Here is a 23,504-nt window from a genome sequence, read left to right as displayed (position 1 = left end):
GTAGGTTGGAGGGAGAAAAGAACAAAAGGGTCTTCACCTCACCAAAAAGCAGTTGACATAACCTGGGAGCAGGATTATGTTTGAATTTTTAAATAAAGTTTTGAATTTTTAAATTTGCTTGCAATCACTACCTAGGCAATAGACTCTCCTGTTGGCATTACTTAGGATAAGTACATCGCACCGTTTTCTGACATCTGGAAGAGAATCTGCGTTGCTGGGGCCGCCAGATCTAGACTCTGACAGCTCAAATTGCTTGTAAAAGGAACAAGTGTGATATGGGCAGTAGGGATGCCAGGGCAATAGTTTTTAAAGAGAGGGAAGAGATGGGAGGATAAATTTGAGGCTGGATTGTGAAGATGAAAGTTTACAAATACAGATACACAATCCTTTATCTGAAATTCCAAAATCTGAAAAGATCCTAAATTTGAAATTTTTTTCATGGAGTATGGAGGGTCATTTTGGCATGGGAACAGATGACCCAACTCCACACCCACTTGAACCACATCACTCAGATGGGACATAACAGTGTGGTCCAGCACTGGCAGGCATCAATTGTGTCTTTGCATTCATACTATTTACACGTGCGTCTGAAGTTAGTTTTTTTTTATTTCACTGTGAAAATATCATTTATTCTGAAATCTGCAAAATTCCAAATTCTGAAAAGCAACTGGCCCCAAGGATTCAGATAAAGGATCGTGTACCTGTATATATTGACCAAACTGCAGAACGAATGGAAATGGCTATGGAACCTATGGCCTTTTGGGGAACATCACTACGTTTCCAGGCAGGGTCACCAGACATAAGAATCACTCAATGGGACCAGGCATGTGTTTTATACCATTTACATAGTCATATAAACTGCAAGGTTGCCAGCTTCCAGCATTGTGGAAAGTGGAGTGGTGCTCTTTTCCATTTCCAGCATTGAGAATATTCTAACTCTTATTAAGTTAGATCCAAGGAGTTATCCAATCAGAGCAAACCAATCAGTCTCAATTTCTTGCCGCATTCATCTAAATGTACCATTTTGCTCTTCAAATTTTAAATTTGATCTGAAACTTTTCATGTTTCTGCAATTTGCTGTTTACAGTTTTTGAAGTATTATACATGTGTCATCTGCCCACATATAATTAAATAGAGAAACAATATAATACTTTTTTTGGCAGCCTGAAGTGAATAATGAAAGGTGGGGGTGGACCTTAGACCTTAATAATCAGGCAAATAGAATTTGACGTTAAATTTTGATAGAACTAAAGACCTTAACTAAAAATCATTATAATCTTTGTACTGTTACTTAATAATGTCAAGTTGATTTATTTCAAAATCTAAAGTTAGCAGTTACATTTAACTGTTATATTTAGTTCAATTTTTTTCACAATATGTTGCATTAGGATGATTTCATGTCCAAATATGGACACAATTGGAAAAATTACACCACGTAGAAGGAGAAATATTCTTGAAGAAAACATTCAGGAGATTGTCTCACAACAGTCAAAGAATTATAGAAAGAAAGGTGAAGTTGAAGAGATGTCACAAGGACTTTAGAATTGTTATGGAGTCGAAGAAGCCCATTAGGCCATCGTGCTAGCACTGGATTTTCAAATGAGCATCATTCCCGAGTGGCAATCACTTGTTTTTGCCCCATACCGTTACATACCATTGCTAACCAAAAGAATCATCTAACGCCTTTTTAAACGCCTCAATAGAATTTACCTGTACTACATTTCCAGGCAGTGCATTCCATACTTAGCTATTCACTGTGTGAAACCCTGTTGCCTCATAGCTCCCTTGCTTTGATTGCACATCATTTTAAATCAGTGCCCTCTCATTCTTGCTATTTTAAAAGTGGAAACAACTTCATTCTATCTAATCTATTAATGCCCCTTGCGATCTTAAAAACATTTATAAAATGACCTCTCAGCCTTCTTCACTCCAGTGAGAAGAGTCCAAATTTCTTCAACCAACCTCATAACTGACGTTTCTCATTCCTGGAACTATTCCAGTAAATTGCTTTTATGTTCTCTTCAATGCAATCACATCTTTCCTATTCCTTTGGTGTGGCACTCATAATTCTTTACAATACTATCCATTATTAATAATGTTAAGAACACTGCATGCTTTATTTATTGCTCTGTCCACCTAAGCTGCCAACATCAATGATTTACGCAAATATACACCAGATTCCTCTGCAGCTGCACCTTGTTTACAGTTGTACTACTATTTTGAATTGTCTTTCAATGTTATTTCTACTGAAGTACATGGCTCCACACTCACCAGCCACCTATCTACCCACTCCACCAATTTGACAATGTCAGTTTGGAGTTCCACATTGTCCACTTCAGAGTTTCCAATCTTCCAAGCTCATGACATATGCAAACTTTGAAAATGTCTCTTTCACACCAAGATCTAGATTATTAATAAAGAAAGAGAGCAAGGGTCTGGATATAACCTGTAGGAACCTCCACTACAAATGTTCCTTCAGCCTGAGAAATATCTATTGACCATTATTCTGTTTCCCATTACTCAGTCCATTTTATATCCATATTACTACTGTCCCTTTTATACCATGACCTATACCTTTTCTCATAAGTCTATTGTATGACACTATATCAAACACTTTCTATAAATCCATACGTATCACCTCAATGGCATTGACCTTGTTAGCCTTTCCTCTTCAAAAAACTCTAGTGAGTTAATTAAAATGATTTCCCCTTTAGAAATCCATGCTGACTATTTATAATCAACTCACCTTCTTCTATCCCAAGTGATTGTTTCAAGAAGCTTATCCAACATTGAAATTAATCTAACTGGTCTGTAATTGTTGGAATTAACCTTACAAAACTTTATTGAACAAGGCCTTAACATTTGCAGTTCTACAGTCTTCTGGCAACTCCTCTGTTTCTAGGGAAGACTAAATGATTATAGCTGGTATCCCCATAATTTCTACCCTGACCTCCTTCAAGATATTTGGATGCATCTCGTCCACTCCCAGTGCCTTGCTGACCTTACGTACCAACAATCTTTACAAGGCTTCTTCCTTATTAAGTTTGAACCTTTTTCATGATAGAGTTCCCTCTCTGTCATCATAACCAGGTCAGCATCGTTCTCTTTCTTAAAGACAGGTGTGAATTATTCATTTAACACCTCACCTCCGCCCTCTAACTTCGTGTGTTAACCCTCTTTATTGTCTCTAATCAACCCTATTCCTCTTCTAGCTATTCTTTTATTATTTATATATCTATGGAAGACTTGGAGGGTCCCCTTCATGAAACTGCTAGTCTCTTTTTAGAAAGTCTGCTTCTCTTAGTTATTTTTTCACTTCCTCAGTAAACCTTCAGTATTAGCCTTGGTTCTCAATTGAATTTTCTGCCTTACACCTGTCATAAGCATACAATTTCTTTCTAATGTTTGTATCTAGCTCACTTCACATCTAGGGAACTCTGGATTTGTTTATCCTACTTTTCCCAGTTGACTTGCCACATAGTATATGTGACATATTCCACCTGACCGACCTGAGCTGCCATGTCTTAAACTTAAACTTACTTAATGGCTTACTTACTTAATTACCTATTCTAAAGTTTATTCCCATTGTGTAAACTTTGTGTTTGATTCCCTACCAAACAATGGCTTACATATACTATTTCATTATATTGGCCCTGACTTTCATTTAACCTTGGAGTTTCTCTGTTCATTCCTTAGTAATCCATTTTACTAATTTATAGCTATTTGAGGATGGTCTCTAATGGCTTATCAGCTGGTAAACTCATTGATTTTCTGTGATGTTTCTCCAATTATTTTCCAACTCAGTGTGGGTTGGTTTCAAGCAGTTGAATGATGGGTATGCTGTCTCCGAGTCCCTGATCAATGTAGGCCTCAATCTGCAGCCACTATCCTGCGTCATGATGCTCCCACATGAGTCAAGAGCAGTCTTAGAGACCCAGTTAAAAGAAAGGACATCAAAGGTTGCTAAAGGCTTCAGATATTCATTATTGCTCTCCAGAATATTGCCTGTCTCTATATGACACTTTTTCAAACTTTATTTGTGGGATGTGGAAGTCGCTGGCTGGCCAGCATTTATTGCCTGTCCCTAGCTGCACTTGTGAAGGTGGTGGTAAGCTGTTTCTTGAACCACTGCAGTCCACCTGCTGTGGGTTGACCTAAATGTCAATAGGAAGGGAATTCCAGGATTTTGACCCAGCGACAGTGAAGGAATAGTGATATATTTTCAAGTCAGGATGGTGAATGGCTTGGAAGGGAACTTGAAGGTAGTGGTGTTCCCATATATCTTCTGTCATTGTCCTTCTAAATGCAGTGGTCATGAATTTAGAAGGTGCTGCCTGAGGATTTCTGATGAATTTCTGCAGCGCATCTTGTAGATAGTGCACACTGAGTATTGGTGTTGGAGGGTGTGTATGGTTGTGGATGTAGTGCCAATCAAGTGGGTTGCTTTGTCCTGGATGGTGTCAAGCTTCTTGAGTGTTGTTGGAACACTCATCCAGGCAAGTGGGAAGATTCCATCACACTCCTGACTTGTGCCTTGTAGTTGGTGGATAAGCTTTGGAGAGTCATGGGTCAGTTACTCACGGCAATATTCCTGACCTCTGAGCTGCTCTTGTAGCCACTGTGTTTATGTATTGAGTAAAAAATGAGGTCTGCAGATGCTGGAGATCACAGCTGCAAATGTGTTGCTGGTCAAAGCACAGCAGGTTAGGCAGCATCTCAGGAATAGAGAATTCGACGTTTCGAGCATAAGCCCTTCATCAGGAATAAGAGAGAGAGAGCCAAGCCGGCTAAGATAAAAGGTAGGGAGGAGGGACTAGGGGGAGGGGCGATGGAGGTGGGATAGGTGGAAGGAGGTCAAGGTGAGGGTGATAGGCCGGAGTGGGGTGGGGGCGGAGAGGTCAGGAAGAGGATTGCAGGTTAGGAGGGCGGTGCTGAGTTGAGGGAACCGACTGAGACAAGGTGGGGGGAGGGGAAATGAGGAAGCTGGAGAAATCTGAATTCATACCTTGTGGTTGGAGGGTTCCCAGGCGGAAGATGAGGCGCTCCTCCTCCAGCCGTCGTGTAGTTGTGTTCTGCCGGTGGAGGAGTCCAAGGACCTGCATGTCCTCGGTGGAGTGGGAGGGGGAGTTAAAGTGTTGAGCCACGGGGTGATTGGGTTGGTTGGTTCGGGCGGCCCAGAGGTGTTCTCTGAAGCGTTCCGCAAGTAAGCGGCCTGTCTCACCAATATAGAGGAGGCCACATCGGGTGCAGCGGATGCAATAGATGATGTGTGTGGAGGTACAGGTGAACTTGTGGCGGATATGGAAGGATCCCTTGGGGCCTTGGAGGGAAGTGAGTGTGGAGGTGTGGGCGCAAGTTTTACATTTCCTGCGGTTGCAGGGGAAGGTGCCGGGGGTGGAGGTTGGGTTGGTGGGGGGTGTGGATCTGACAAGGGAGTCACGAAGGGAGTGGTCCTTGCGGAACGCTGATAGGGGAGGGGAGGGAAATATATCCTTGGTGGTGGGGTCCGTTTGGAGGTGGCGGAAATGGCGGCGGATAATACGTTGTATGCGCAGGTTGGTGGGGTGGTAGGTGAGAACCAGTGGGGTTCTGTCTTGGTGGCGGTTGGAGGAGCGGGGCTCAAGGGCGGAGGAGCGGGAAGTGGAGGAGATGCGGTGGAGGGCATCGTCGATCACGTCTGGGGGGAATCTGCGGTCCTTGAAGAAGGAGGCCATCTGGGTTGTGCGGTGTTGGAATTGGTCCTCCTGGGAGCAGATGCGGCGGAGACGAAGGAATTGGGAATATGGGATGGCGTTTTTACAGGGGGCAGGGTGGGAGGAGGTGTAGTCCAGGTAGCTGTGGGAGTCAGTCGGTTTATAATAGATGTCTGTGTTGAGTCGGTCGCCCGAGATAGAAATGGAAAGGTCTAGGAAGGGGAGGGAGGAGTCTGAGACAGTCCAGGTGAATTTCAGGTCGGGATGGAAGGTGTTAGTAAAGTTGATGAACTGTTCAACCTCCTCGTGGGAGCACGAGGCAGCGCCGATACAGTCATCGATGTAGCGGAGGAAAAGGTGGGGGGTGGTGCCAGTGTAGTTGCGGAAGATGGACTGTTCCACATATCCTACGAAGAGGCAGGCATAGCTGGGGCCCATGCGGGTGCCCATGGCAACTCCTTTAGTTTGGAGGAAGTGGGAGGATTGAAAAGAGAAGTTATTCAGGGTGAGGACCAGTTCAGTCAGTCGAAGGAGGGTGTCAGTGGAAGGGTACTGGTTAGTGCGGCGGGAAAGGAAGAAGCGGAGGGCTTTGAGTCCTTCGTGATGGGGGATGGAGGTGTACAGGGACTGGATGTCCATAGTGAAAATAAGGCGTTGGGGACCGGGGAAGCGAAAATCCTGGAGGAGGTGGAGGGCGTGGGTGGTGTCCCGAACGTAGGTGGGGAGTTCTTGGACTAAAGGGGACAGGACCGTGTCGAGGTATTGGGAGATGAGTTCGGTGGGGCAGGAGCAGGCTGAGACAATGGGTCGGCCGGGGCAGGCAGGTTTGTGGATTTTGGGCAGGAGGTAGAAACGGGCGGTGCGGGGTTGTGGGACTATGAGGTTGGAGGCGGTGGATGGGAGATCCCCTGAGGTGATGAGGTCCTGGATGGTCTGGGAGATGATGGTTTGGTGGTGGGAGGTGGGGTCGTGGTCAAGGGGGCGATAAGAGGAGGCGTCCGCGAGCTGGCGTTTGGCTTCAGCGGTGTACAGGTCAGTGCGCCAAACTACCACCGCGCCTCCCTTGTCTGCGGGTTTGATGGTGAGGTTGGGATTGGAGCGGAGGGAGTGGAGGGCTGCACGTTCTGAGGGTGAGAGGTTGGAGTGGGTGAGAGGGGTGGACAGGTTGAGTCGGTTGATGTCACGGCGGCAGTTGGCTATAAAGAGGTCGAGGGCGGGTAGGAGGCCAGCACGGGGTGTCCAGGTGGATGGGGTGTGTTGGAGGCGGGAGAAGGGGTCGTCAGAGGGTGGGCGGGAGTCTTGGTTGTGAAAGTAGGCACGGAGGCGAAGGCGGCGGAAGAATTGTTCAATATCTCGCCGCGTGTTGAACTCATTAATCCGAGGGCGTAGGGGAATGAAGGTGAGGCCCCTGCTGAGGACTGATCTCTCATCCTCAGAGAGGGGGAGATCTGGAGGGATGGTGAAAATCCGGCAGGGCTGGGAGCTAGGACCTGGTGTGGGACTGGAGCTGGAGCTGGAGCTGGGGGCGGGGTTAGGGGCGGGGACAGAGATCGAAGTAGGGGCGGAGTTAGACGTGGTGACGTTGCTCGACGTGGGGGCGGGGTCATGCGTCGTGACGGAAATAAGCGTGGGGGCGGGGTTACGTGAAGCGACGGGAGATGGCGTGGGGGCGGGGTTATGGGCGGGGTTATGCGTAGTGACGAAAGACGGCGTGGGGGCGGGGAAACCTGAGGATTTGTGCTCCTGCAGGTTAGTGATGTCAGTGGGGGCGGAAGTGGCTGCGTCGACGGCAACCGGAGGGGCGGAAATGGTTGCGGCGACGGAGGAGTGGTGGTCATTCCCGGTGGCCGCGTGGGTCGCGGGTCCGTCGGCGATTGTGGAAGCGGTTGTGTGTGTGGTGGTCACCGGGGCAGTTGTAGGGGCGGCGATCGCGGGGGCTCCGAGGTCGGTGGGGGCGGAAGTGACGTCACGGTCGGCGGCGGCCTTTGGTGCCGCGGGCGCTGTGGAGGCCACATGTGTAATGGCGTCCGACAGGCCTGTGGAAGATTCTGGAATAGTTGAGGGGCCACGAGTGTGGGGGTAAGTACATGAAAGTTTTTGGTACTTACTGTCTTTAATCTCTGATAGGGCTAGGAAGAACTGTTTGTTGAGTTTGTGGATTCTTCTGTAGATGAAGAACAGCAGGGGTCCTTTGCAGGTCTGTGAGAGTGTTGTCCTGAGCTGGGGTAGGGCTGATTGCAGGGAGTGTAAGTGGCGACGCATGGCTGCAAGGGTGGAGCGGAGGATCCGGAGGGAGGTCTGTTGCTGGAGGCTTCGGATTTGTTGTAGGTACAGGTTGTCCTGGTTGGGTCCAAATTTTGTTGGTTGGAATGTAGTTCGGAGTCCGTGTGGGATCAGTCGGTTCCTTAGGCAGGTGCTGAGGAAGGAGATGTGGCTGTGGTAACGGGTCTGTTTGAGAACCGACTGACTCCCACAGCTACCTGGACTACACCTCCTCCCACCCTGCCCCCTGTAAAAACGCCATCCCATATTCCCAATTCCTTCGTCTCCGCCGCATCTGCTCCCAGGAGGACCAATTCCAACACCGCACAACCCAGATGGCCTCCTTCTTCAAGGACCGCAGATTCCCCCCAGACGTGATCGACGATGCCCTCCACCGCATCTCCTCCACTTCCCGCTCCTCCGCCCTTGAGCCCCGCTCCTCCAACCGCCACCAAGACAGAACCCCACTGGTTCTCACCTACCACCCCACCAACCTGCGCATACAACGTATTATCCGCCGCCATTTCCGCCACCTCCAAACGGACCCCACCACCAAGGATATATTTCCCTCCCCTCCCCTATCAGCGTTCCGCAAGGACCACTCCCTTCGTGACTCCCTTGTCAGATCCACACCCCCCACCAACCCAACCTCCACCCCCGGCACCTTCCCCTGCAACCGCAGGAAATGTAAAACTTGCGCCCACACCTCCACACTCACTTCCCTCCAAGGCCCCAAGGGATCCTTCCATATCCGCCACAAGTTCACCTGTACCTCCACACACATCATCTATTGCATCCGCTGCACCCGATGTGGCCTCCTCTATATTGGTGAGACAGGCCGCTTACTTGCGGAACGCTTCAGAGAACACCTCTGGGCCGCCCGAACCAACCAACCCAATCACCCCGTGGCTCAACACTTTAACTCCCCCTCCCACTCCACCGAGGACATGCAGGTCCTTGGACTCCTCCACCGGCAGAACACAACTACACGACGGCTGGAGGAGGAGCGCCTCATCTTCCGCCTGGGAACCCTCCAACCACAAGGTATGAATTCAGATTTCTCCAGCTTCCTCATTTCCCCTCCCCCCACCTTGTCTCAGTCGGTTCCCTCAACTCAGCACCGCCCTCCTAACCTGCAATCCTCTTCCTGACCTCTCCGCCCCCACCCCACGCCGGCCTATCACCCTCACCTTGACCTCCTTCCACCTATCCCACCTCCATCGCCCCTCCCCCTAGTCCCTCCTCCCTACCTTTTATCTTAGCCGGCTTGGCTCTCTCTCTCTTATTCCTGATGAAGGGCTTATGCTCGAAACGTCGAATTCTCTATTCCTGAGATGCTGCCTGGCCTGCTGTGCTTTGACCAGCAACACATTTGCAGCTGTGATCTCCAGCATCTGCAGACCTCATTTTTTACTCGAAGATTTTAACCTACTGCGAATCCTCTTACAAGGATGCCTTCCTTGAAGAAGCTCTCTTCCTCCCTCTACAAGGATTTCAGTGAGTCCCTCTCTCACTGCACCCCCCAGGTCATCTCCTCTGCACAGAAGCTCTTCAGCCACGTTCTCAAACAGACCCGTTACCACAGCCACATCTCCTTCCTCAGCACCTGCCTAAGGAACCGACTGATCCCACACGGACTCCGAACTACATTCCAACCAACAAAATTTGGACCCAACCAGGACAACCTGTACCTACAACAAATCCGAAGCCTCCAGCAACAGACCTCCCTCCGGATCCTCCGCTCCACCCTTGCAGCCATGCGTCGCCACTTACACTCCCTGCAATCAGCCCTACCCCAGCTCAGGACAACACTCTCACAGACCTGCAAAGGACCCCTGCTGTTCTTCATCTACAGAAGAATCCACAAACTCAACAAACAGTTCTTCCTAGCCCTATCAGAGATTAAAGACAGTAAGTACCAAAAACTTTCATGTACTTACCCCCACACTCGTGGCCCCTCAACTATTCCAGAATCTTCCACAGGCCTGTCGGACGCCATTACACATGTGGCCTCCACAGCGCCCGCGGCACCAAAGGCCGCCGCCGACCGTGACGTCACTTCCGCCCCCACCGACCTCGGAGCCCCCGCGATCGCCGCCCCTACAACTGCCCCGGTGACCACCACACACACAACCGCTTCCACAATCGCCGACGGACCCGCGACCCACGCGGCCACCGGGAATGACCACCACTCCTCCGTCGCCGCAACCATTTCCGCCCCTCCGGTTGCCGTCGACGCAGCCACTTCCGCCCCCACTGACATCACTAACCTGCAGGAGCACAAATCCTCAGGTTTCCCCGCCCCCACGCCGTCTTTCGTCACTACGCATAACCCCGCCCATAACCCCGCCCCCACGCCATCTCCCGTCGCTTCACGTAACCCCGCCCCCACGCTTATTTCCGTCACGACGCATGACCCCGCCCCCACGTCGAGCAACGTCACCACGTCTAACTCCGCCCCTACTTCGATCTCTGTCCCCGCCCCTAACCCCGCCCCCAGCTCCAGCTCCAGCTCCAGTCCCACACCAGGTCCTAGCTCCCAGCCCTGCCGGATTTTCACCATCCCTCCAGATCTCCCCCTCTCTGAGGATGAGAGATCAGTCCTCAGCAGGGGCCTCACCTTCATTCCCCTACGCCCTCGGATTAATGAGTTCAACACGCGGCGAGATATTGAACAATTCTTCCGCCGCCTTCGCCTCCGTGCCTACTTTCACAACCAAGACTCCCCCCCACCCTCTGACGACCCCTTCTCCCGCCTCCAACACACCCCATCCACCTGGACACCCCGTGCTGGCCTCCTACCCGCCCTCGACCTCTTTATAGCCAACTGCCGCCGTGACATCAACCGACTCAACCTGTCCACCCCTCTCACCCACTCCAACCTCTCACCCTCAGAACGTGCAGCCCTCCACTCCCTCCGCTCCAATCCCAACCTCACCATCAAACCCGCAGACAAGGGAGGCGCGGTGGTAGTTTGGCGCACTGACCTGTACACCGCTGAAGCCAAACGCCAGCTCGCGGACGCCTCCTCTTATCGCCCCCTTGACCACGACCCCACCTCCCACCACCAAACCATCATCTCCCAGACCATCCAGGACCTCATCACCTCAGGGGATCTCCCATCCACCGCCTCCAACCTCATAGTCCCACAACCCCGCACCGCCCGTTTCTACCTCCTGCCCAAAATCCACAAACCTGCCTGCCCCGGCCGACCCATTGTCTCAGCCTGCTCCTGCCCCACCGAACTCATCTCCCAATACCTCGACACGGTCCTGTCCCCTTTAGTCCAAGAACTCCCCACCTACGTTCGGGACACCACCCACGCCCTCCACCTCCTCCAGGATTTTCGCTTCCCCGGTCCCCAACGCCTTATTTTCACTATGGACATCCAGTCCCTGTACACCTCCATCCCCCATCACGAAGGACTCAAAGCCCTCCGCTTCTTCCTTTCCCGCCGCACTAACCAGTACCCTTCCACTGACACCCTCCTTCGACTGACTGAACTGGTCCTCACCCTGAATAACTTCTCTTTTCAATCCTCCCACTTCCTCCAAACTAAAGGAGTTGCCATGGGCACCCGCATGGGCCCCAGCTATGCCTGCCTCTTCGTAGGATATGTGGAACAGTCCATCTTCCGCAACTACACTGGCACCACCCCCCACCTTTTCCTCCGCTACATCGATGACTGTATCGGCGCTGCCTCGTGCTCCCACGAGGAGGTTGAACAGTTCATCAACTTTACTAACACCTTCCATCCCGACCTGAAATTCACCTGGACTGTCTCAGACTCCTCCCTCCCCTTCCTAGACCTTTCCATTTCTATCTCGGGCGACCGACTCAACACAGACATCTATTATAAACCGACTGACTCCCACAGCTACCTGGACTACACCTCCTCCCACCCTGCCCCCTGTAAAAACGCCATCCCATATTCCCAATTCCTTCGTCTCCGCCGCATCTGCTCCCAGGAGGACCAATTCCAACACCGCACAACCCAGATGGCCTCCTTCTTCAAGGACCGCAGATTCCCCCCAGACGTGATCGACGATGCCCTCCACCGCATCTCCTCCACTTCCCGCTCCTCCGCCCTTGAGCCCCGCTCCTCCAACCGCCACCAAGACAGAACCCCACTGGTTCTCACCTACCACCCCACCAACCTGCGCATACAACGTATTATCCGCCGCCATTTCCGCCACCTCCAAACGGACCCCACCACCAAGGATATATTTCCCTCCCCTCCCCTATCAGCGTTCCGCAAGGACCACTCCCTTCGTGACTCCCTTGTCAGATCCACACCCCCCACCAACCCAACCTCCACCCCCGGCACCTTCCCCTGCAACCGCAGGAAATGTAAAACTTGCGCCCACACCTCCACACTCACTACCCTCCAAGGCCCCAAGGGATCCTTCCATATCCGCCACAAGTTCACCTGTACCTCCACACACATCATCTATTGCATCCGCTGCACCCGATGTGGCCTCCTCTATATTGGTGAGACAGGCCGCTTACTTGCGGAACGCTTCAGAGAACACCTCTGGGCCGCCCGAACCAACCAACCCAATCACCCCGTGGCTCAACACTTTAACTCCCCCTCCCACTCCACCGAGGACATGCAGGTCCTTGGACTCCTCCACCGGCAGAACACAACTACACGACGGCTGGAGGAGGAGCGCCTCATCTTCCGCCTGGGAACCCTCCAACCACAAGGTATGAATTCAGATTTCTCCAGCTTCCTCATTTCCCCTCCCCCCACCTTGTCTCAGTCGGTTCCCTCAACTCAGCACCGCCCTCCTAACCTGCAATCCTCTTCCTGACCTCTCCGCCCCCACCCCACTCCGGCCTATCACCCTCACCTTGACCTCCTTCCACCTATCCCACCTCCATCGCCCCTCCCCCTAGTCCCTCCTCCCTACCTTTTATCTTAGCCGGCTTGGCTCTCTCTCTCTTATTCCTGATGAAGGGCTTATGCTCGAAACGTCGAATTCTCTATTCCTGAGATGCTGCCTAACCTGCTGTGCTTTGACCAGCAACACATTTGCAGCTGTTTATGTATTGAGCCCATTTGAGTTTCTGGTCAATGATAAGCCCCAGATGTTGATAGTGTGAGATTCAGTGATATTAACACCATTGAATGTCAAGAGGAAGTGGTTAAATTACCTCTTATTGGTGATGGTCATAGCTTGGTACAAATATAACTAGGTTAAAAACAATGATTGCAGATGCTGGAAACCAGATTCTGGATTAGTGGTGCTGGAAGAGCACAGCAGTTCAGGCAGCATCCGAGGAGCAGTAAGATCGACGTTTCAGGCAAAAGCTCACCACTTGTCAGTTCATGTCTGGATTTTGTCCAGATCCTGTTACATTTGATCCTACGTTGCTTCAGTATCTGAGGAATCGCAAATTATTTGAACTTCAGTTCAATCATTTTTTATATATTTCATACACACAATCTTTGGTTGTAGCAAATACTGTCAGCTATTCATCTGAATTTACACCTGAAGTTGAGTAATAGTTATAGAGTCCTACAGCACAGAGACAGACCAAACTAGTCCATGTGACCAAAATGTCTATCTACGCTAATCCCATTTCCTTGCAGAGAATCATAAAATCCCTAGAATTTGGAAACAGGCCCTTCGGCCCAACAAGTCCACACCGACCCCCCGAAGAGCAACCCACCCAGACTCATTCCCCTACGTTTTACCCCTGACAAATTCACCTAACCTACACATCTTTAGATTGTGTGAAGAAACCAGAACAGCCAGAGAAAACTCCACACTGACAGTCGCCTGAGGCCGGAATTGAACCTGGGTCCCTGGTGCTGTGAAGCAGCAGTAATAACCATTGAGCTACTGTTCTGCCCTACCATGCCATGACGCACTTGGCCAATATCCTTCTAAATCTTTTCTATCCATGTATTTGTCCAAATGTCTTTTAAATTTTGATCACCGACCTCAACAATTTCTGCTGGCAGCTCATTCCATATACCTACCAACCTCTGTGTAAAAAAATTGCCCCCCAGTTTCCTTTTATTTTTTCACCTCTAACCTTAAACCCTAGTCCTCGATTCCCCAGCCCTGGGAAAAAGACTGTGTGCATTCACCTATCCACGCCTTTCATGATCTTATACACTTCTATAGGAACCTCCTTCAGTCGCCTGCACTAAAGAAAGCTCTCCCAATAACTCAGACCATTGAGTCCTGGTAACATTCTTGTAAATTTCTTCTGCACTCTTTCCAGTTTAAAAATACCCTCCCTGTAGTAAAGTTACCAAAATTGAACACAATTCTCCAAGTGCAGCCTCACCAATGTTCTGTACAACTGCAACATAACTTCTCAACTTCTATACTCAATGTCCTGACTGCTGAAAACCACTAGCCTGTCTACCTATGACTCCACTTTTAGAGAACTGTGAACCAGAACTCCAAGGTAACTTTGTTCCACTCCACCCCTTAAGGCCCTTCCATTCACTTTGAAGCCCCTATCTTGATTTGACTTTGCAAAGACCTCACCCTTATGTATATCAAACTGCATTTGCCATTTCTTGACCTGATTCCCCAGCTGATCAAGGACCTGCTGCAATTTCTAATAACCTTCCTCACTGTCCACTCACCACCTATTTTAGTGTCATCTACAGACTTACTAATCAAGCCTTATACGTTCTCATCCAAATCATTGATATAAATGATAAACAGCAATTGGCCCAGCATCGACCCCTGAGGCACTCACTAGTCACATGCCTCCAGTCTGACAAGGATCCTTCCAATATTACCCTCTGCTTCCTACCATCAAGCCAACTGTGCATCCAATTTGCCAGCTCCCCAAGGTTCCATGCAACCTAACCTTCCAGAGCAGCTTACCATGTTGAACCTTAACAAAGGCCTTACTGAAATCCATAGAGACTACGTCTACCACCCTACCCTTGTCAACCTTCCTGATCTTTACTTATGTTTGATAAAATGGGAAGTTGAGTGTTATTAACATTTGTTTTTTTTTCTTGAGCCCTCAAACAATGGAAACAAGTTATAAATTCATGCAATTGAAGAAAAATCTTTGGTCCTGTTAGAAGATTACTGAATCGAAGGAAATAGAGAAAGGATAATGAGAGTTATTTTAGTTCATGGGATGTGACTAGTGTCCAACCTGGTTATTTATTGGAGCTTCAGCTGTTCATTGCATTTAATAACATCTCAGCTGATGGAAGAGTAAACTACATGTCCAAATTAATTGAAGGCTTAAAGATAGAAGATATTGTAGTCAATGTAAATGGAAGCAGAAAATTACAAAGCAATATAAATGGATTAAGCCACTAGGGAAAATTGTGGCAAATGGGATTTCTGAGTAGGCAAATGTAACGTCTTCTGTACTGGATCTAAACAAAAAAACAGGGTCAATTACTAAACAGGAAAAAAGCTAGATATTGTGGAGGTGCAAAAAGACTCAGTGATCCAGGTTAACAGATCACTAAAATGTTATGACCAATTCTAGGAAATAATTAAAAAGGTTAATGGCATACTATATACTAAGTACAGGACTAGAACACATGCAGGTAGAAATCATTCTTCAGCCAAATAATAAATAACTGGAGTGTGATGAACAGTTGTAGGCACTTCACCTTGAGAAGGATTTATTGATCTTGAAGGCATGCAGTGTATATTGACAAAAACAATATCTGTGCATTATAATGTATAAAATATATCTATTGTACATACAAGATTATTAAAAAACAGGATTGTATTCCCTGAAATTTGAAAGGCTAATAGATGATTTAGTTGAAGTCTTCAAGAGAAATAAACAGGAGACCTAAAGAGAAACTATTCTGCTACTTCAGTAATCTAGACCTAACAGTCAATGACAATGGAATCAGGATTGCCAAACTCTGCATTAATTGTCCCAGGCATTCCGATGACCAGACAGCTTTGGAGTGGCACACACTGGCGTTGCACATCAGGCCTCTGCAGCTATCTCCGAGTTCCACCACCCCACCATCACAAGCTTGACCCCCTCTGCAGAAACATTACCACTAACCCCACTTTCCCATAGGCATGGATGCAACACAGCCCTTACCCCTGACCCACACAACCAACATCACCTTAAAACCAACACGCAATCCTCCTTGACCTCCCCCAACCTGACCCTCCTCATTTCCCCCTCCAAGCCCAACAAACACACAAGCATGCAGACACACATTTGGATCCATTTTCATTCCAGTCCCAACCTATCCTATGCACTCAGTCACTTACACAACTACCATGTCCTCAGAGCTCATCAATAAAAAGGAGCATGTGTGTATGATGTTCTACTGGACTTGTAAGAGCATGGTTTTTAAGTGCAGAAAGAATGAAGAGATCCACCTCAAACACAAATGGCATATTGCAGCACAGATTATATCTTAGACTTAGACTTACAGTGTGGAAACAGGCCCTTCGGCCCAACAAGTCCACACCGACCCGCCGAAGCGCAACCCACCCATACCCTTACATTTACCCCTTACCTAACACTACGGGCAATTTAGCATGGCCAATTCACCTGACCCGCACATCTTTGTGACTGTGGGAGGAAACCGGAGCACCCGGAGGAAACCCACGCAGACACGGGGAGAAAGTGCAAACTCCACACAGTCAGTCGCCTGAGTCGGGAATTGAACCCGGGTCTCTGGTGCTGTGAGGCAGCAGTGCTAACCACTGTGCCACCGTGCCGCCCGTGAATTACTGAATGGGTAAATTGGTCGATAACATTGAACATTAATTACAGTAATCAATGAGTCCACGTGGAGCTAGATCATCGGGATAACCTCCCTACTCTTATACCATTATTAACAAAGTTCCAAGACACTGTATAGTCTATTAAATTAGGCCCGTATTCTACTTTTTCTGCTATCTTTACTCACTTCTGCATATATACGCCCAGGTTTCTATATTCCTTCACATCAGTTAATGTAGTACCCATTATTTTATCCTGCCTCTCCATGTTCTTTCTACCAAAATGTATTACTTCCCACTTCCTGGCATTGATCGTCATCTGTCATCTATCTGCTTTGTCTAACAACTTTCCTAATGCTGGTTGAAGTTACACACTGTCCTTCTCACAGTTTACAATGTTTTCAAGTTTTGTATCATGCACAAATTTTGGAATCATCCCCTTTGCTCCAGATCTATATCATTAATATAAATCAAGAAAAAACAAGTGCCCCAGTACTGACCCTTTGGAAACTGTACTGCAAACTTCCCTCCTGCCTGAAAAACTTACATAAACTTTAACTCTGTTTCTTCTTGGCTCAGCCAATTTTGATTCCATTTGTAAAAGTTATAACTTTTTTCAATGTGTAGTTTTTGGCAATGTATTGAACATCATACACCACATCAACAGCATTTCCCTAACAAGCTGGTTCAACTTGACTTTCTCTTAAGAAATCCATGCTAGCTGCCATTAATTAATCCGCATTTGTCCAAGTGAATATTAATTCTATTCAAAACTATTACTTCTTGAAGTTTACCCATTTTTGAAGTTAAAATGATTGGTCTCTCTATTTTCTGGGCTATAATTTTCACAATTTCTAAACTTGCTTCATTCAACATCCTTGGATGGATATCATCTGATCTCCAAGTGCCCAGCTAATTCCAGACACCAGCAGTTTATCCAATATTGGCTGCTTATCAGCTTTGATTCTTTCTAGTAACTGAGTTTCCTTCTCTATTATCATGGTCTGGTTAACATCTGTTGCCTTGGTAAAGATTTTGCAAACTATTGATTTAATTCCTTAGTCATTCCCCCTGCCTCCATGCATAAATTTCCTTTTTGGTCACTGATCAGCCATCCCCCAAGGACCCATTTTCCTATGTATGTGCCTACATAGGACTTTGATTTGGAGGAGCTGGTACTGGACTGGGCTGGACAAAGTTAAAAATCACACAACACTTGCTGGACAATAACCAGTGATGTTTAACTATATCAACCTTTGTGATCTCCTTTGTTAGCTGTCAGCTTTTTTTTGTATAAATCTACTTGTCTTCTCTTACTTACTTCTTCTCTTCCCTCAAAGTTTGTGAGAAGATTTGTAGCTCGGATGCTCGTTGTTGTGGTTCTGTTCGCCGAGCTGGGAGTTTTTCTTGCAAAAGTTTCGTCCCCTTTCTAGGTGACATCTTCAGTGCTTGGGAGCCTCCTGTGAAGCGCTTCTGCGCTGACTCCTCCGGCATTTATACTGGTTTGAATCTGCAGCTTCCGGTTGTCAGTAGCTGTCCGTTGCAGTGGTCAGTATATAGGGTCTAGGTCGATGTGTCTGTTGATAGAATTCGTGGATGAGTGCCATGCTTCTAGGAATTCCCTGGCTGTTCTATGTTTGGCCTGCCCGATAATAGTGATGTTGTCCCAATCGAATTCATGTTGTTTGTCATCAGAGTGTATGGCTACTAGGGATAGCTGGTCATGCCGTTTCGTGGCTAGTTGGTGTTCATGGATGCAGGTTGTTAGTTGTCTTCCTGTTTGTCCTATGTAGTGTTTTGTGCAGTCCTTGCATGGGATTTTGCGCACTACGTTGGTTTTGCTCCTGCTGGGTATCGGGTCCTTTGTCCTGGTGAGTTGTTGTCTGGAAGTGCCTGTTGGTTTGTGTGCTGTTATGAGTCCTAGTGGTCGCAGCAGTCTGGCTGTCAGTTCAGAAATGCTCCTGATGTATGGTAGTGTGGCCAGTCCTTTGGGTTGTGGCATGTCCTTATTTCGTTGTCTTTCCCTGAGGCATCTGTTGATGAAATTGTGCGGGTATCCGTTTTTGGTGAACACCTTGTATAGGTTTTCTTCTTCCTCTTTTTGTAGTTCAGGTGCGCTGCAGTGTGTTGTGGCCCTTTTGAATAATGTATACCTTTGTGGTGATTTCTCCGTTCGGTGTTCTTTGTACCATCACGTTCAGGAATAGGAGCTGGTTGTCCTTTTCTTCCTCTCTCGTGAATCGGATTCCTGTGAGTGTGGCGTTGATGATCCGGTGTGTGTTCTCTATTTCTGTGTTTTTAATGATTACGAAGGTGTCGTCCACGTATCTGACCCATAGTTTGAGTTGTAATTGCGTTAAAACTGTTTTTTTCTAACCTTTGCATTACAACACTACTATTATAGGGCAGGCCAAACAGAGAACAGCCAGAGAATTCCTAGAAGCATGGCACTCATCCACGAATTCTATCAACAGACACATCTTCTCTTCCCTTCTGAACACCTTGACGCACATTATTCTCCAACAGATGATAATGAAGTGTGGGTGATCTATGAGAGGGAGAGCAATGAAAAAAGATACGGAAGTGGGAGTTCTTTTTTTGAACTGCATCCACATCTTATATACCTGTTAGTTTTCAAGGTATTATACACAAATCCTAATATCAATTTGTTCAAATGGAACTTTAACCAATAAAGCAACTGGATACTATCAAGTGTAGTAACTCAGGAAAACTAAGGTTTTTTTATTTTTAAAACATTTTTATTCATTCATGGGATGTGGGCATCACCGAACTGGACAGCATTTATTGTCTATCCCGAGAGTCAACCACATTGTTGCGGATCTGGAATCACATGTACGCCAGAACAGGTAAGGATGACAGATTGCTTTCCCTAAAGGACGTTAGTGAACCAAATGCTTTTTTGCCCAACAATCAACAATAGTGTCATGATCATCATTAAATTTCAGATTCTTTATATTATGAACTTCATAATATAAAGCCACGGCAGGATTTGAACCCAGGTCTCTTGAACATTGCCTGGATTAATAGTCTAGCCATAATACTATGAAGCAATTGCCACCTGTAAAAATGTAAATGTTATAAATGATTTTTACTAAAGCAAGGGCAGTAACTTTACAGACATATTGCAGCTCATGTTTTCCAATTCAGCTTAGGATGCAGTTCAACACTTGATTTCTTGGTTTTTTTTACAGTGCCTCAAGGGCATGGCATAACTTCAAACTTTCAAATGTGCACTTTTATCATTAAAAGTTGTTGCTTATTAAGACTTTCAAAGCCGCAACTCACAACATGATTAATTACATCATTACATTCTGCTAAGTCTAACGAAGGAAGATGTATTGGTATTTGGTTTAACGAATATGATCAATCTGTCTTTGGTTTTTAGGAATGATGGCCTTTGACTGATGTTGCCTCTGATTATCTCTTGATTATTTCCTTCAGTTGGCAATTGTCCATGGGTTCATTCTCTTCGTTAAATGTTGGTATTGTCACTTTACTAAGGTAAATATTGCTTGTCTCTTTGTAAAAGAAAAGATTGATGCATAAGCAGTCAGGGCTGCCTCACATCTCAATGTTGCCTAGTTTGTCTGAATTCCCATTTAATCAGGTACTTACCTATCACTGATGGTTTGTTTTCCATGGCTTTATTTCTGCTGTGATGTTTGCTTGGAAACAGCTTATGTTCACTTAATACAGAAGATCAAAAAGTATATTAATTTCTACAATTTTTTATGTAAGTGTAATAACTCAGAAAGTCTGAATGATAAAGAACATCCTTTATTGCTGAACACAGATAGAGCCATTACTTGCAGTGTACATAGGTTAGTCCTTGCATAGAACACTCCAGAGGTGTTCTCAAACACACTGAGCAATCGTCCCAACATCACCAAAATCACTGTGACCTTTTCTTGTGTTTTTCTTTTGAACTACTAATCACCTTCAGCAAACTGAAGCTGCTTTTCTTAAATTCATCTATTTTTCTAATCAGCCTATTGAGAAACATACCTCTGAAGCAGGTGGGACTTGAATCCAGGTCTCTTGGTCTAGGAATAGGGACACTACTACTGCAACACAAAAGGGTCCTTGGATCTATTTTTATTTGGGCAGGCATTGCTTATTACCAAGGGAACTCATACTCAATGAGTTCAATAGGGAAATGAATTAGTGATTCCCCACAAGACGGAAGGGGTTATCACAGCCCTCCTACTCCCAGTCTGAGGGTTCCCCTCACTCCTGAGAGGATGGTTTGCCCATTGCCCCATTCCTGTCGCTTTCCAGTTCTGCTGAAGGGGCTTATAATATGTAGGTGAACACCATCAAAGAGCTACTCCAAGAGGCTCACCATCAGTGGTGTGTATGTCAAAACCTTCACCACAGTGGAGGGTTCTGCCAGAGGAATACTTTTATTTTGCAATTTTCTCTCTGGCTTTGATCATGTATGAAATATTTTTTGTAAGGATAACTCCCGGATACCTGGAGAGCTGTCACTGAAATTCCTTACATGGACTGTATCTCCCCAATAACTTTTGAGACCCAGGAAAATAGGCTATGGTCCTTGGAGTCAGAAAGCCTATTTTATGACTTGCAACTTCTCTTTGACAGGTATAATCCACCCTTATTGATTCTGTATCAAAGCTACATTACCTGGTTTACCAGGAACACACAGTTTTCCTTTTTTATCTAGATGCCGATCTCAGACAAATAACTCACGCCCTCCTCCAAACACTCCATGTGTTCCTTTGTAGTAGCTCCTGAGATTAAAACATTGCTCAGGTAGAGTGCCACTCCAGTACACCTTGGAGGATGTTTTCCATCACGTTTTGAAAGATAACGCTAGTCGAGGATACCCCTAAGGGTAAGTAAGTGTACTCATACAGTACTTTGTGAGTATTTATATTAACATTCTTCCTGGATGACCCCTCAATCTCCAGTTGGAAGTAAGTGTGGATCATGTTCAATTTAGAAAATATTTGATCCCCAGCCATCTTTACATACAATCTTCTAAGCATGGTATAGAATATCTACCTATGCAGGAAACGTTTTAGACTGTAAACTCATAATCCCCCAGAAAAGGATAAGGTTGTTAAGTTTTACAGCTGGAACTTCTGGGACAGTCCATTCAGCAAATTGTACTGGGTGTATGATGTCAAGCTCCTCTAAATTTTCCAGTTTGGCTTTTAACCTGGCATGCCTTGAACATTTAGATCAGGACTCTGGGTCAACATGAATTTTGGCTCAGGCACCTTTTATCTTTCTGATGCTTTCTTGAAATACTTTGGGATACTTCCCAAGGACTTCATATAGATCATAGCCATAGAGTCAGAGAGATGTACAGCATGCAAACAGACCCTTCAATCCAACCTGTCCATGCCGGCCAGATATCCCAACCCAATCTAATCCCACCGTGCCAGCATCTGGCCCATATCCCTCCAAACCCTTCCTATTCATGTACTCATCCAAATGTCTCTTTAATGTTGCAATTGTACCAGCCTCCACCAATTCCTCTGGCAGCTCATTCCATACACGTACCACCCTCTGCGTGAAAAAGTTGCCCCTGAGGTCTCTTTTATACCTTTCCCCTCCCACCCTAAACCTATGCCCTCTAGTTCTGGACTCCCCGACCCCAGGGAAAAGACTATGCCTATTTATCCTATCCATGCCCCTCATGATTTTGTAAACCTCGATAAGGTCACCCCTCTGCCTCCAACACTCCAGGGAAAACAGTCCCAGCCTGTTCAGCCTCTCCCTGTAGCTCAAGTCCTCCAACCCTGGCAACATCCTTGTAAATCTTTTCTGAACCCTTTCAAGTTTCACAACATCTTTCCAATAGGAAGGAGACCAGAATTGCATGCAATATTCCAACAGTGGCCAACCAATGTCCTGTACAGCCGCAACATGACCTCCCAACTCCTGTACTCAACACTCTAACCAATAAAGGAAAGCCTATCAAACGCCTTCTTCGCTATCCTATTTAACTGCGACTCCACTTTTAATGAACTATGAACCTGCAGTCCAAGGTCCCTTTGTTCAGCAACACTCCCTAGGACCTTACCATTAAATGTATAAGTCCTGTTAAGATTTTCTTTCCCAAAATGCAACACCTCACATTTATCGGAATTAAACTCCATCTGCCACTTCTCAGCCCATTGGCCCATCTGGTCCAGATCCTGTTGTAATCTGAGGTAACCCTCTTCACTGTCCACTACACCTCCAATTTTACTGCAAACTTACTAACTGTACCTCTTATGCTCGCATCCAAATCATTTATGTAAATGACAAAAAGTAGAGGACTCAGCATCAATCCTTGTGGCATTCCACTGCTCACAGGCCTCCAGACTAAAAAACAACCTTCCACCACCACCCTCTGTCTTCCACCTTTGAGCCAGTTCTGTATCCAAATGGCTAGTTCTCCCTTTATTCCATGAGATCTAACCTTGCTAATCAGTCTCCCGTGGGGAATCTTGTCGAACGTCTTACTGAAGTCCATATAGATCACATCTACTGCTCTGCCCTCATCAATCATCTTTGTTACTTCTTCAAAAAACTCAATCAAGTTTGTGAGACATGATTTCCCACGCACAAAGCCAGGTTGACTATCCCTAATCAGTCCTTGCCTTTCCAAATACATGCACATCCTATCCCTCAGGATTCCCTCCAACAACTTGCCCACTACTCTGGTCAGGCTCACCGGTCTATAGTTCCCTGGCTTGTCTTTACCACCCTTCTTAAACAGTGGCACCACATTTGCCAACCTCCAATCTTCCAGCACCTCATCTGTGACAATCAATGATACAAATATCACAGCAAGAGGCCCAGCAATCACTTCTCT

The sequence above is a fragment of the Hemiscyllium ocellatum genome, chromosome 4 (genome assembly GCF_020745735.1).
Source record: "Hemiscyllium ocellatum isolate sHemOce1 chromosome 4, sHemOce1.pat.X.cur, whole genome shotgun sequence".
Classification (NCBI taxonomy): Eukaryota; Metazoa; Chordata; class Chondrichthyes; order Orectolobiformes; family Hemiscylliidae; genus Hemiscyllium; species Hemiscyllium ocellatum.
This window is presented reverse-complemented; position numbering follows the sequence as displayed.